Source organism: Sapajus apella, unplaced genomic scaffold, assembly GCF_009761245.1.
Source record: "Sapajus apella isolate SASKATOON/1434 unplaced genomic scaffold, GSC_monkey_1.0 scaffold23, whole genome shotgun sequence".
In the NCBI taxonomy this organism is placed as follows: Eukaryota; Metazoa; Chordata; class Mammalia; order Primates; family Cebidae; genus Sapajus; species Sapajus apella.
The window spans coordinates 27,100,598-27,115,762 of NW_022436963.1; the positions used below are offsets into that span (position 1 = coordinate 27,100,598).

Here is a 15,165-nt window from a genome sequence, read left to right on the forward strand (position 1 = left end):
AGATATTTATTCAGCATCATGATCAGACTATTACATTTAGCAATCAACAGCATGGGTGCAAAAAAAAATACATTAAAACCCTTTGTTGGAATGCTTTACACTTTCCACAGAACAGAAACTAAAATAACCTGTTATACAATTAGTCACAAATACAGTACTTAAGTTTTTTGCCCATACACATGAGTATTTGTCTAAAACATTTGTAGCAGCTAGGCCCTGCCCCCACTGAGCTTGGCTGAGTTCACAAATCTGTTGTAACCTATAGCTTCCCTGTCACTTCTCTGGCTCTCCTGTCCTACTAAGCTGTTTTCTAATTAAAATCTTCTGCCACTGCCATAGCTATTGCTGCCACTGGAACCACCATAACCACCTTGGTTTCCTTGTTTGGCAAAGTATTGACCTCCACCACCATAGGGGCCAAAGCTTCTGCTTCCAAAGTTTCCCCTCTTCATGGGTCCAAAATTTGAAAACTGATTGTTGTAATTGCCAAAATCATTGTAGCTTCCACCACCTCCGAAACTGCTTCCATCATTATCAAAGCCATTATAGCCATCCCCATTGCCACCATATCCACCACCACCACGGCTGCCACCAAAGCAACCATGACCACTGAAGTTTCTTCCATGACCTAAGTTGTCATTCCCACTGAACCACCTCCATGACCACCACCAAAGTTTCCAGAACCACTTCGACCTCTGGCTGGATTAAGCACTAGCCATCTCTTGTTTTGACAGGGCTTTCCTAACAACACAGTTGTGGCCATTCACAGTATGGTATTTCTGAATGACAATCTTATCCACGGAGTCATGGTCATCAAAGGTTACGAAGGCAAAGCCCCTTTGCTTGCCACTGCCTCCGTCAGTCATGATTTCAGTCACTTCAGTTTTTCCATACTGTTCAAAATAATTTCTTAGGCGATGTTCTTCAGTATCTTCTTTAATGTCACCAACGAATATCTGTTTCACAGTTAAGTGGGTACCTGGTCTTTGAGAATCTTCTCTTGAGACAGCTCTCTTTGGTTCCACAACTCTTCCATCCACCTTGTGTGGCCTTGTATTGGTGGCTGCATCCACCCTCTCCACAGTGGCATATATGACAAACCCAAAGCCCTTGGAGCACGTGGTGTTTGGGTCTCATTACTACACAATCCGTGAGCATTCCCCATTGCCCAAAATGGCTCCTCAGGCTTTCATCGGTTGTTTCAAAGCTCAACCCTCCAATGAAGAGCTTCCTCAGCTGTTCGGTCTCTTCAGGAGACTGTGACTTAGACATGAAATTCTTTCTGATTTCCTTTTGTGTATATTGTATCCCTACCTTCCTTGTGGTTGCCATGGGAATTACATTTAGCAGCCTAAAGTTATAACATTCTCATTTGTGTTTATGCCAACTTAAGGAACATACAAAATGCTTTGCTCTTAATGGCTCCGTTGCCACTCCTTTTGGTTGCTGATGTGACAAAATTACATCTTTATACATCCCGGTGCCCCAAAACATAAACTAATAATTCTTTTAAATTCATTAGCCTCTTAAAACATGTGGAAAGCAAAATGTTGTGTTACAAACCAAAGTTACAATTATTCTAGCTTTTAAATTGATAGCTTTATTTTTAATGTAGTAGTCTCTCAAATCATGTAGAAAACCAAAGGTAAAGTTACAACTTACTATTGTAAGTAAAAATTACTGTTGTTACAATATTGCTAGCTTTTCTAATTGTCCATGTATTTACCTTTATTGAGGTATTTATTTCTTCATATGACTTTGAATTACTGTCTACTGTCCCTTCATTTCACCCTACAGAACACACTTAAGCATTTCTTGCAAGGTAGGTCTAGTGGAAACAAATTTTCTCAGATTTTATTTATATGGGAAGTTCTAAGTTTCTCCCTCACTTTTGAAGGACGGTTTTTACCAGATTAAGAATTCCTGCTTAACAATTTTAAAATATTTTATCATCACATTAAATATTTTGGTCCACTACCTTCTGTCCTACAAAATTTCTGATGAGAAATAAGCTGTTAATATTACTGGGGATTCCTGGTATATGATAGGTCACTTTTCTCTTGCTACTTGATTTTCTCTTTGTTTTTGTCTTTTAAAAGTTTGATTTCATACTGAGTGTCATATATCATCCTAGTGTTGTAGAAGGAGCAGTTGTCTTTACAGTGGTGGTATTGCTGGAGGTGGTAGAAGTAGCAGTGGTAGCAGCAAAATAGTAGAGATGCAGCCCATTATGACTGTTTTATGGGGCCACAAATTTAGATTTAGCTCAGTGCCAAGCAGTGTCAAATACAAGGTACTAAATTCATTTCAAACTGACTAGCACTCATGATGTTTCCTATCATACCATTAAAATAAGTTTGATTTTAATGTGTCTGTGTGTCAGTATCTTTAATTTTATCCTCTTTGAAGTTTATTGAGCTTTTTGGATACTTACATTCATGTGAGAAGTTTTCAGCAATTATTTCTTCAAAGCATCTCTCTCACTCTCTCTTTCTCTCTCTCTCTCTTTCTCTGTCTTCTGGGGCTTCCACAATGTATACGTTAATTTGTTGGTTTCCCAGATATCATTTAGGTTATGTTCATATTTATTCAATATTTTTGTTCCTGTTTCTCAGAATCAATTTATATTTTATCTCCACGTTTGCTTATTCTTCATTTTTTCTACACAAATCTGCCTTTGAATCCCATTGTAAATTTTCCATTTCAAATACTGTACTTTTCAGCTCCAGAATTTTAGGTTCAGAATTTCTTTTTAGTTTTTCTATCTCTTTATTGATAATTACTTTTTGCTCATCCATAGTTTTCTTGACTTTATGTCTTCCTTTAGTTCATGAAACAGCCTTAAGACAGACATTTTGAAGTTTTGTCTATGGATTTGCCATCAAGTCTTTTTAGGTATAGTGTCTGTTGAAGTTCCTTCCTTTGAAAGGTCATGCTTTCTTATTCCTTTGTGTACTTTGTGGTGTTGTTGTAAAAAATGGATATTTGAATGTAATAATGTGTTATCCCTGGTAATCTGACCCTTCTTCCTTCCCCAGAGTTTGTCAGTTTTTGATGTTCTTTTTATTTATTGTTTCGCTTTTTGTATTGTTGTAAGCTATCTCTCATTCTAGGATCAGCCTGAGGTATAATCACAGATTCTTGTCAAGTCTTTTCTGAACCTATGACTTTCCCTTAACATACACAGTCACTTTTTAATGTTTCCCATATATACAATTGCTTTTGAATATATTAATGTTTAATTCCTGGCTCTCAAAAGAGGAAAAAGAAAAAAAAATAAGAGCGGTGGGGAAGCACTGGAAAGTCACTTCAGCCAGAGGTGGAGGGGCTTCCAACAATGGGAGATATGCAAAAACAATGGCAGTTCATGGCTTGTCTGCTACTCTCTGATCAGGAGCAGCTATCAGAAGACCAATCCCAAATATCTAGAGGGCAGTGTCCTTTTTGTCCACCCTGGCTCCTTATAGTTCTCTGCAGGCTCCAGGAACGTATGCATTGCTGTCTGCCCCAGGGATGCAGGTGGAGAATGGATAACGGACGCTGTGCTGAGGGCTAGAATTGGTGGAAATTAACTGCAATTTTACATCCAAGCATTCTCCTGGATGTTGCAAACCTTCAATAGACCCCAGAGTTCCACATAGTTACATCAGACAGATTCTACCAGTGCTATTGTTATCTAGATGGGGAGACAAATTCCTAGTGCTTCCTACTGCAACACTTTTTCAGAATTCTCTGAAATGAACTCCTTTGCAGAAGCAAAGAAGTTGGTCTTTGTTGGGACTACAGACAAAAAATCCCTAATAGTAGTAGTACTGATTATAGAGTTTATGGGTTACAGTTACTGACAAATTGTGAGCATTGATTATTGATGCTAATGAAGCACTCTTCTACCTGGTTCTATTTACTCAGTAAAATAAGAATCAGTTTTTTAGCTGAGGATGAGAACAGGGCTTGAAACAGAAAGGAAAAAGCAGAGATTGATAAAATAGTTGAGGGTTTATGCAAATTAGAAATTATATTGTTAAACCTTGGAACAGCAAAAGTTAGTAGGATCAACAGATAATAGGTCCTGTTAGGTTGAAAGATCACTGAAGCTGGATAGATAAGAAATGAAAGCTGAAAATGGAATTTTTGAAATTAAGATTATGGAGCTGGTGCAGTTATTGACAATAAAACATCTAGGTTATGGTCATGAGAGTGGGTGGCTAAGACAGTATGGGAGACAAAATTATTAAAGGACAGAGGGACAAGGAACTGAGACAACAGGATTCTGAAATGGATGTACATGTTATTAAATCACCAGAAATTTTAACAGAAGTTGCGGTTGAGAGAGTAACAGTAGCCCATGTGCTATAACTCTCAACAATGTGGAAGAGGAAACCCAAGAGGGTGCCACTGAGTAGAACAAGGAAGAGAGGCAGTTGTAGAGTGTGATGGCATGAGCTACAAAAGGGCATTTTTAGGGAGCTTCAAGAAATCATGGCCTGAAAGGAGCATTGAAATGCACAGAGACTCTATTCCACCTTCAGGCTCAGAGTTTGAGAGAAAATAGTCACAGCTTAGAGAGGGTCGCAGGAAAAAAAACATCTTCAGGGAAGAGCTAGTATTCAATCACAGCTAAATTGTTATTGTTATGGGGATGTTTACAAACAAACAAACAAAAAACTCCAAAAAATAGAAAATATGAGTTAATTTATTGGAACTATGAATTCCACAGGCCAGAGCAAGAGCAGAACAGCTTTAGGAGTCAAGGAGAGTGGGAGGTGGGTCAGACTGAGACCGTCATTGCCATATGGGGAAAGGGCTCTGCTGATAAAGGCTTCTTGCAAAAACTAACATAAACAGAGACGTGGGACATGGCTACATGAACTCTGATAGTCTGTGAGACAGATTGTGGTAGAATGGCAAATGTGTGTTGGAGGGGAGGGAGGATGGTGTTACTAGGAGCACTAGATAATCTGGACTCTCTTCTTTCACTCTTATCTAGGTTTGTGAGGAAACTCTGGAAAGGAACAGAATCAGAACTGTGTGCATATCCATACCAGAATATTAACAGTGTATATCCCGATATGGTAGCATTATGCGTGACATTGGCTTTTTCATTTTTATTTAGTAGTTTAAAGTGCAGTTGTCCTGCTGTGTCAGTGGGTTCTTCATCTGTGGATTCCACAACGATGAATAGAAAATATTCAGAAAAAAAAAAAATACCACTGTACTGAACACGTACCACACTTTCAAAATTCCTGGAATTTTCTAACCAATAGAGTGTGACAACTATTTACATAACATTTACATTGTATTAGGCATTATAAGTAATCTAGAGAATTTTTAAAGTATATGGAAGATTGTCTGTAATTTATATGCAAATACTACACTATTTTATGTAAGGGATTTGAGCATCCATAGATTTTAATATCTGCAGGGGTCCTGGAATAAATCCCTCACAGGTACCTGTATTTATTTTAAGTGAATGTGTATTATGGAATCTGTATGGATATACACATATGAATATATATGCACAGACACATAGAGACACACACACACACACATATATATATATATCCACAATAAATATGTATATATGTATGTGTGTGTTGTCATTTTTCAACTTAAGTTGAAAAAATTGCCTAGAAGTGAGAAAACAAAAATAGAGCTCCAGATATCTAATGATCTTTTCAGGAAGAAATCTTTACATCTCTATTTTATTTCAGCTATATTTTTGAAATTACTTGGCTAAAGTAAACCCATGTTCCTAGAGAAAATCATTATTATTTTGCATAAAGTTGTGATGTCTGAGACTGAATAGAGTCTAACAATCATATTTATTGATGTGACAGTTGTTAAACACTGAACAGATGTCTCCATTAGAGCCTCCATAATGATTTCTAGATAGTTTTAGGGAGATTTTTAGTTATTTTGAAGCTACATAGTGATTATTTTCCAAAATGATTGCTTTATTTCTTAGTTATGTCCTGTATTTCTTATCACCTAATCTGGAGACTATTAGGCTCTCATTATTTCTTTCCCATTCTTCAGGGTTGTTGGGAGGATTATAAGCATGAGCTCTGGAATTAGACTTTTAGTGTTTGAATCCCGTTGATGTCTAAAAGATATGGCCTTTGCCCTCACAAATTTGCAATGTAATCATTGAAGAGAGACATGTACATCAGTTTCTACAACACAATGTAGACAGAAGTAAGTATCATAAAAATAATATTGGCTGAAATGGTAGAAAATATCATAAAGGGAATGGCTTTTGAGTGGAGATAGAATAAACAGAATGTTTTAGGAATAAAAATGGTTTTAGGAATAAAAATGGTGTTAGGAAGAAAAGAAGTTCAAGCAAAGAATGATTTTTGTGAAGATATAAAAATGACGAACTGCCCTCATGTTCAGGGAAGGGTCTAGAATGGTGGGAGTAAATATTGAGTAGGGGAAAATTGAGAGATGTGGTTAAAAATCTTGTTTGGACATGAATACCAGCCTAATAATTCTGATTTGCTTTACTGTCCATTTGACTTTATGGATCATTAAAAAAATTTAGTATAAATGCTAATAGCTGGTATATCTCCCTCTAAGGTTGTTTCTGCACATGAGAGCAATCAGGAAAACATTTTCAATCAATCACTTATTTTACTAGAGGGTGCCAGGCAAATGGCTTTCTTGATTTTCTTTAATCTTTAAAATTGACTTAATGACTATTTTTTTTAAGCTAATTGGGTAGTTCAGGGCAAGTTTAAATGCAAGCAAAACACTTAGCATATGAGAATGAGTGTGTAAATTCACAGTAGGAGCAAATATCAAGGCAACAAGAAAATGAGAGCCATTTGTGAGTCACTGACCACCCACATCTGAGAGTCTTTGCTGGATAAACATCATTCCTTCACTTGGAAAGAAATTAATGTTTTAGAACAGGGGTTAGCAAACGTTTTCTATAAAGAACCAGATAGAAAATATTTTGGGCTTTGCAGGATAAATATTTTGGGCTTTGCAGGCATAAGGACTTGATTCTACTTTTATAGGGTGAAAGCACCTGTAGACACTATGTAAATGAATGAGCACAATTGCTTTCCTTTTAAACTTTATTTGCATAGTGAGTAATGGGTCATATTTAAGCCACAGTCATAATTTGTTGACCTTATTTTAGAAAATTTTGGGGAACATGTGTGTAAAAAGTTGAAGTAAACAAATGCAATATTAAGATACTATCACATAATGATGAATGTTCACCAAATGTTTTCCTTAGGTATCAATGGAAACCTGGCCTGACTTTGATACTTTTACTTCCAACTAAGGGCAGAATCCAGAGTCAGCAAAAATTATTATTTTTTGTATGTCTTTCACTGCTACAGAGCAAACAATCAATTCATCTTAGATTAAAGGAAGGCATAGTTTAATAATAAATAGATCTCACAGAAACACAAGCCCAGAAACTGCCATACAGCTGGGTCTCATGAGACAGAAAAATGGGAGTAAAAATTTAGGACAGTGCCAGGTACTTTTCTCATTTCAGCCCACAGGCAATCTTATTTTTCTTTTAGAAAAACCCTATAAGGCTGGGTAGCTGGCTCACACCTAAAATTCCAATGCGGGAGGACTGCTTAAGCCCATTGGTTATCAGCCTGGGCAACATGGTGAGACCTTGTTTCTACAAAAATTAGCTGGGTGTGGTGGTTCATGCCTGTGGTCCCAGCTACTTTGAAGGCTAACGTGGGAAGATTGCTTGAGCTTGGGAAGTCAAGGCTGCAGTGAGCTATGATCATGCCATTGCATTCCAGCCTAGGCGACAGAGTGAGACCCTGTCTCAAAACAAAAACAAAAACAAAAACAAAAACAAAAACAAATCCTATGAGATTAATGCTGATATCATCCCTATTTTACAAATAAGAAAACTGAGTCACAGACCACTGCTGAAGAATTGTCTCTTGGCCACAGCTTAGAAAATATTAGAGTTCAGTTTTTTATCCAGCCAGTTCATCTCAGGAGCCAATAGTCTTAGACATTGCCCCACTGAATTAAGTCATTTTGCTCTTCAAAGTTTGAGCTAGACTGTGAAATCAAGTAGGATTTATCTAATCACAGTAGCCAACATCTGTGAATAACTTAATACATGCCAAGGCTTTATACCAATCAGCTCCTTTAATCTTCACAACCCTACTCTGGGGATATAAAAAAAGAGACACTGTATCATCTAAAGAGATATCAAAATGCAATTGGTAGAGCTGGGACTCTATCCTGGTGATTCTGCCCATAGAGAGTATACACTTAATCTTTAGGGAAAGCAAAATAATCTAAAAAAAGATAGCATAGGATGTGCAAAGACCAGGCCGCCAATCAGAGAAAGTATTAATGGGAATAGCAAGATACTGATTTGCTAGGCAGGGTATTTTCCAGATTATGGAACCAATGAAGGAGGATAATTTTTTAATATAGGAAGCAACTGAGAACCACTGTAAAGTTGACAGCCAGGAAGGTTCGCTTGATAGCAGTAAACCCTGGAGACTGTAAGAGGGTGAAAAATGAGGGATCAGAAAGAGATCATGAGTTTTGTGTTATCCTGCAGAAGAGTGAGAGTAGTAAGAAACTGAGTAAAGGGAATTACTTGGAGACATATTTTAAAGGAAAATATGATTTGAGACTGACAAGTCATAGAAGATGAAGCAAAAAAGTCAAGATTAATTCGCACGCTCAGCCTGGGATACTTGACAAATGATGTTATCACAGATAAACTGAGTAAGTTTAGTTAAAGAAGCCAGTTTGAATTAAAAGTAAGTTTGGTTGAATTCACTCGCAAATTTAAAGAGATATGCCCTTTTGGCAATTACAAATCTAGAGATGAAGCATAGTTCATAGAGAATAAAGAATGAGAAAAGTCATTCAGTTCAGATGTGAGAACACCATCAGTTACTCATGCCTAGAAGGTCAAATTCAACAGTCTGGTATGAAGTGAAGGTCTTGGGAGGCAGGGGGGGAAATAAGGTGATGATTTAAAACCAATAGAAAAATCTGAACCTGAAAATTTAATTCAAGAAATTATGAAATATACATAATATGATAATCAATGAAATCCTAGGAGTACTCGATTCTTCAATAGAAAAAGTACATAGCAATAATTTTGGGTAGTAAGCATGGTAGTCTTCCTTTGGAAGTCAGAGAAGAAAGGCATGCCAGAAGAAGTATAGGAGGACTTGTATTTCAGGAATGTATTAAATAGAATAGCAACAGTGCAGGGGAAGTGAAGTCTAAGAAAGGGATTGTTCAAAACACCCATATGCAGTTAGAATCAAATGTTGTAGTCTAATAAGATAAGGTCTGGATAAGGGATCATAGTTTTTTTTTTTTTTTTAATACAGGCCTCTCGTTACATTTAAAAGAACACAACCCAACTATCAGTCAACAGGTGAGGGGAAAAAAAAACTGGTATATACAGACAGTGGAATATTACTCAGCAATAATTAAGAATAAGCTAATGGACTACTGGTCTATGAAATAACATAGATAAACTACTTTTGCATACAATTTTGAGCATAAAATAATAATGCCAGATAAAAATACATACTGCATTATTAAATTTTTTAAAAAATTTCCATAAAACTAACTAATTTCTATTGATGGAAAGTAGATCAATGATTGTCTGATAAGGTATAATAGATTATAACAAGGGTAAGAAAAAGCTTAGGTATGGTGGATTACGTTATTTCGGGTGGTTTCATAGATATGGTTGTATGTAGGTGTGTGTCAAAACATTGAATTGTGCACTTTATGCGCAGTGTATTGTATGTCAGTTATACCTCAATGAAACCACAAAGTAATGCATTTGCATAGGGTAAAAATGCTCATGTTAAATTTCAAGGAGTTAATAAAAATGACAAATGGAAATACAGTTATCAGGAACCTAGATCACATAGCACACATTCCAGAACACTGTCTATAACATAAAGAAACTGCAGTGGATGACTCTAGAAAAAATAATAGTTTTCCTTTCTTTTTTAAAGATGGTGAAGACCTAGTTTTTTCTTACTATGGATTTACTTCTCCTCCTATAGCTCCAAGGTAAAATATAAGTGCCATTTGTTTTTTAGTAATATTTTTTTCCCAGAAGCAGAATAAGTTGTAGAGAGATGTATTTTAATTATTTATTGAAAATGTAAACTGCTTCAAGCAATATAACACCATAAATAAAAATGGCTGATTTTGAAAGCATGAGAGTGTACACAAGTCTGATAATTTCGATTCTCCATCAACTCAAAGAGGCAACATGGGAACATTTTACATAATCTTCACTCTCCTTGTCACAAATTCGCCCTTAGGGAAACTAATCTTGATGGAGAAGTCTGACTGTCTTGCACAGGGAAAAATGCATATGTGTGTAATCTCAAGATGAAATTTTAACTATGATTTTGGTGAAGTGTTTGAAATGTGACTAAAAATATAGTTTTCACCAAATTACTAGAGTGTAGTTTTTAATGATGTTCCCTCTCTGTTTTTTTAAATCTGTGGATCTGTTTTCCAGCTATTCTAATAGCTAACATTTTTATTTTTACCACCCAACTCATAAGGCACCACTGTTTGCCCATTATCATGTAAGATTTAATTTTACTGATCATTGCTTATAATGTGTGACTAGAGACAGAGAACAACCTTCCCTATCCAAACCCCATTTTCCCTTCAGGTTAATAGGTTTCCCTTTCCCAGTCACTGAGCATTGCAATTAGAACAAAAAGAAAAATTTTTGTTGAGGTATATTTAGAAAAGAAAAAGAAGGAAAATCCTCTTTTAATATTGATACTGCCTTTCTCTCTAGTTTATTAAAAAAATCAGCCCATGTATGAAGAAAAATCTTTAATTAATGAAGCTGTCCTATATTGTAAGAGGGTTCCAGGATATATCTTGCATACAAATGTTTTCATCTTTTTAAGGTAATTCTATTAATATTCCTGCTGTGCTCTAAGGGTCCTAGTCTGAATACATTTATCCATTTAGCAAGATTTGGGGGTGGAGGCCATTTGTATTTTATTCAATTCATGTTGGACTTTAGTTGGCTATTAGACACAACAATCTCATGTAGGGTTAGATATTCATGTATGGTTTATATGAAAGTAGATTTCACCTCCACAATCATATGTACATTGAGTGTGCCTCATTAGATTTCTGTAAGAATGACATGAATTGATGAATTTGAACTTCTTAACAAATTACATGACACAGAAACCACTCCATAAGTGTTAGATAACCATTTGTACATTAATGTCAGAAATAAGGATATATATTCATATTGTCATGTTTTGGCCTAAAATAACTCTAGATATTAAATACTAGATCCTGGTGTGGGAAGGTTTTTTTCCCCCTTTTTAAATCAGGGTGGAAACTGAGCAGATGGAGGACAAGGATGGGGAAGGCTTTTTTCTCTATATCTTTATTACGTTTTTGGACTTTAATCTGTATGACTGTATTATTTATTTGCAAAGGCACATATAAAAGTCATCTGAGGTTTTTGTTGTCATATTTATGTCTTTCTCACAATCATTGCTTTTAATCCTAAAATGTCTCATCAAGTGACTTTGTCTCATAATTTCTCTGTAGAACATACATGCTTCTGTGTGGAGTCAGGACTACTCAGACTCTGAACTCAAAGAGAATGGGCGAAAGGTAAATCCTCATTTAAAATAGCTTTTTTTCTGAATCTAACTAATTGCTATGACGGTGTGAAAGCGTTTAATAAGGTTTTTCTTTCACTTTATCACATGACAGTCCCCCTTCAAGGCAAAACTTCCCTGTGTTGAAGTCAGGCTTAAATGAGTAGTAAGTTATTAGTAATTCACAAAATCTAATAATTAATCTAAAAGCTTTATTAGATGACTACTGACCACTGATTTACCACTTAGAGTAATTATTACTAATTACAGCTAACCTTTGTTGGAGTGTACAGTGCAAAGCACTTTAAATGTATTATTTTATTTGATGTTCCTAGCAACCCTGTGTGGTACATGGTAGACAGTAGATGCTAAATTAATAAAATGACAAATAACCACTTAGAAAATTTGTCTAAAATCATGTGGCTGGTAAATGGTTTCAGATCTAGGCCTTTTAAATGCCAAAGCCTATGCTCTAGAGTATCACAATGCTGTAAGTAAGCAGCTCTCAATTATGTATTTTAAGAAATTTTTATTTAGCAACTATTTCTGAAGTAAGTAGTGATTATTACATTTTATAGAAACTGGGGTTGCAAAGTTGGGCTCATAATTCATATCATACATTGACAGCACGTATGCAATTAACCATCTCAAATAGTGGCACTGTCAAGAGAAACTGCCTGTTCAGTCTCATGCATTTCTGTAATATTGTAATCCAAAGACAGTAGGGACTAATAGAATAAAATCAACTATATTATCCATGATCTGAACTAACTGTTCACATTTATTGTTTTCCTCAATATCACTCAAAATAGATTTTAATCCTCTTATGATGAATTCAGTGTTAAATAGCAATAGTAACAATAACAAAAATGGCTATTTTCTGGCTGAATTATACTTTGCCTATATTCATGGTTGTTTAATATTAAAAACTATCATTCTTAATAGAATGTATATACATGGTCAAAAGCTGTATCCACACATTACCAAAAAAACTCATGATTTTATTTTTTTTAAAAGTAACATTCCGTCATTTTGTTATAGGAAGGAAAAAATGTCCAAGAAAGCTGGATATTTTACTTGCCATTTATTTTTGTGGCATCATGTGAAGACAGCTGGAGATTCTCTGTTTTATAATTTTAATATATGGATTAAATCTGATTATTCAGGAAAATTCTACTTATAAAACTTCTTTGTATTGTTTTATTACTTGCAGCTACGTAACTCTAATCCTAATAGAACCCCTGTTATTTCATGACACTACATAAGTTTCATTGCATTATTCATGCTTACTTTATTTAAATGTGTGTCTATGAACTGTTTGACTTGTGAGGCTTGCATGAAACTGTCATTGACAGAAATGACAAGATCAAGCTTGTAAATTACATTTTTTATATGTGCTAAAGTCTAGACTTCTATGTTTTGCTAAATAAATCACCCTATTAAAAAATAATAACATGTATCCTTTAAGCAGAGTGTCTGTAATTTATAGGAGCAGTAGTACTGCTCAGAAGTGGGGTGCCTGCAGTATCTTTACCCTGTTTATTTGTTTCAGGTGCCTACTGACTTCTCACATAGTAGCCAATATAATGTGAATACAAGCTAAAACTCAAAATTGTTATGTTCTGAAATTTGCTAAAGTAATGTTTTTCTCTTGTTCTAAATATTTGAAGATATATTTGAATAGATCAGTGTCTTCTCACCCATTTTTAAAGCACAAATCCAACTCTAAATTGTTTTGTGCTTTTCTTTTAATAGGACCAAGATGAGTGAGACTTATTTTCTCATTTCTGACATGCTTCAGTGAGAAAACAAAGCTTTCCACCATCCCCCAAATGGAAATGCTGCACTATGCTAGATGGGTTTTAAAAAATAAAAACACAAATCAAAACCTTCTAACAGCACATCTGTTCTTATTTACAGGAATTAGACGATATAAGCTGCAGCTCAGAATCAGAGGTAAGCATTACATTTAATCTGTCATGCCTGCAGGTTTTTATGAAGTTCAAACATTTTAAAAGGTTTGGCTTGATAAAACTCCCTCATTATGTTTCTTGAGGTAGCCCTGTCATCTTTGTCCAGTGTCTCACTAACAACATTTCCAGTTCAGTAGGAGCAGACATTGCTCATTGCGTTTTATTTGATCTCAGGCTATTTAATACCATAAGATGTTGTGTGCACACCATTCCTTTAGGATTTTAAACCATTAGGTTAAAGGTACATCCAATTATGTGATATCTTTAAGCAACTTGAAAGTGCAGTTTTATATATAGAAATTTACCACTGAACTAAACTGAAATGAAGTTAAGGTTGTGAAACACACTGACAAAAGATAGGGAATCGAAGTTAAGTATGACATTTTGTCCTTCTCTTGTGTAGTAGTGAAAATGAAGGAAGTTGAGTTGAGTACAAGATAAACTCAAGGACACTAAGGATTTTACTTTTTAAAATGTCCTTATAGATGTATCATATACAAGGTAGCAATAATAGCTATACTTATGGAATAGCTGGGAACTTCAAACACCCTTTCGCTGATACGACTTTACTGGAACCTTAAAACAGTTCTATTCACATAAGAAATTGGTGATTTTAGTCTGTTTTCCCCAATGAGATCATAGAGAATCTACAAGTAATTACTTTTTAATTTTTTTTAGAATTGTAAGACCAGTAAGAAATGTAGCTGCATGTCACAGCCTGTTCTTCAGACATCAAGGTTGGTACTGTCTGTACTACACAGTCTCACTGTTGCCTATAAGTATATATGCGTGCACGCATCAACACACTCATGCACAAACACACATACCAGTGAATATCAAGAGGAAGAACAAAAGGATCAGAGACCAAGTGATATGTATTTGCCAGATAAATTAAAATGTTCTCTCTTTCATGCGGTTCAATTAAAACTGCTTTAAACATTAAAAGAGATTTATTGGCTGAGAAAGCATAAAAGTCCAGAGTCATTGTTCTTGTGAATTTCCTAGATTTGTCCTCAAGTGTGCCAGATTTACTGCAGGCATACCTTGTGCTTGCAAAAGGTCAACGGCAGTTTCAGGAAATCTGTGACCCAGTGTTCACGGCATAAATCCCGAGTTTCCAGTAGGTTAAAATAGCCATGAACCCATCCTGTAGCCAAGGGTAAAGCACATAGACTTGGATTAGCTGCAGTGATCTTCATGGTAAGGGGGAATGGATATCCTGTTTACACTGAACAGTTATCCTTCCCCATTATAGAGGCATTATTAATCTCATATAACTACAAGAATGTCCTGCAATGGGGAAGAGTATGTTAATTCTATGGACACAACCTCAGTATGTACTATAATTCTTTGTTTTAGTATGTAACTACTCTGTGCTAGGTATGTAGAAATCTCATTATTTGACTTTAGGTTTAAAGGGATACATAAAACGTACTCCTAAATGGGTGAAAGATCATAATTATTTTGTGATAAATAAATCCATTAATTCATTTTTACTTCTCTCATTCAGTTTATTTTTTTTTATTTGTACAAATTTTCATTGATGGGGTACAGGT

At 35.3% G+C, this 15,165-nt stretch overlaps 1 pseudogene; it reads right to left on the reverse strand.

Annotated features, from left to right (window-relative positions):
* Positions 1–314: 314 nt before the first annotated feature.
* LOC116559232 lies at positions 315–1,404 on the reverse strand (annotated as a pseudogene).
* Between the last annotated feature and the right edge of the window lie 13,761 nt (positions 1,405–15,165).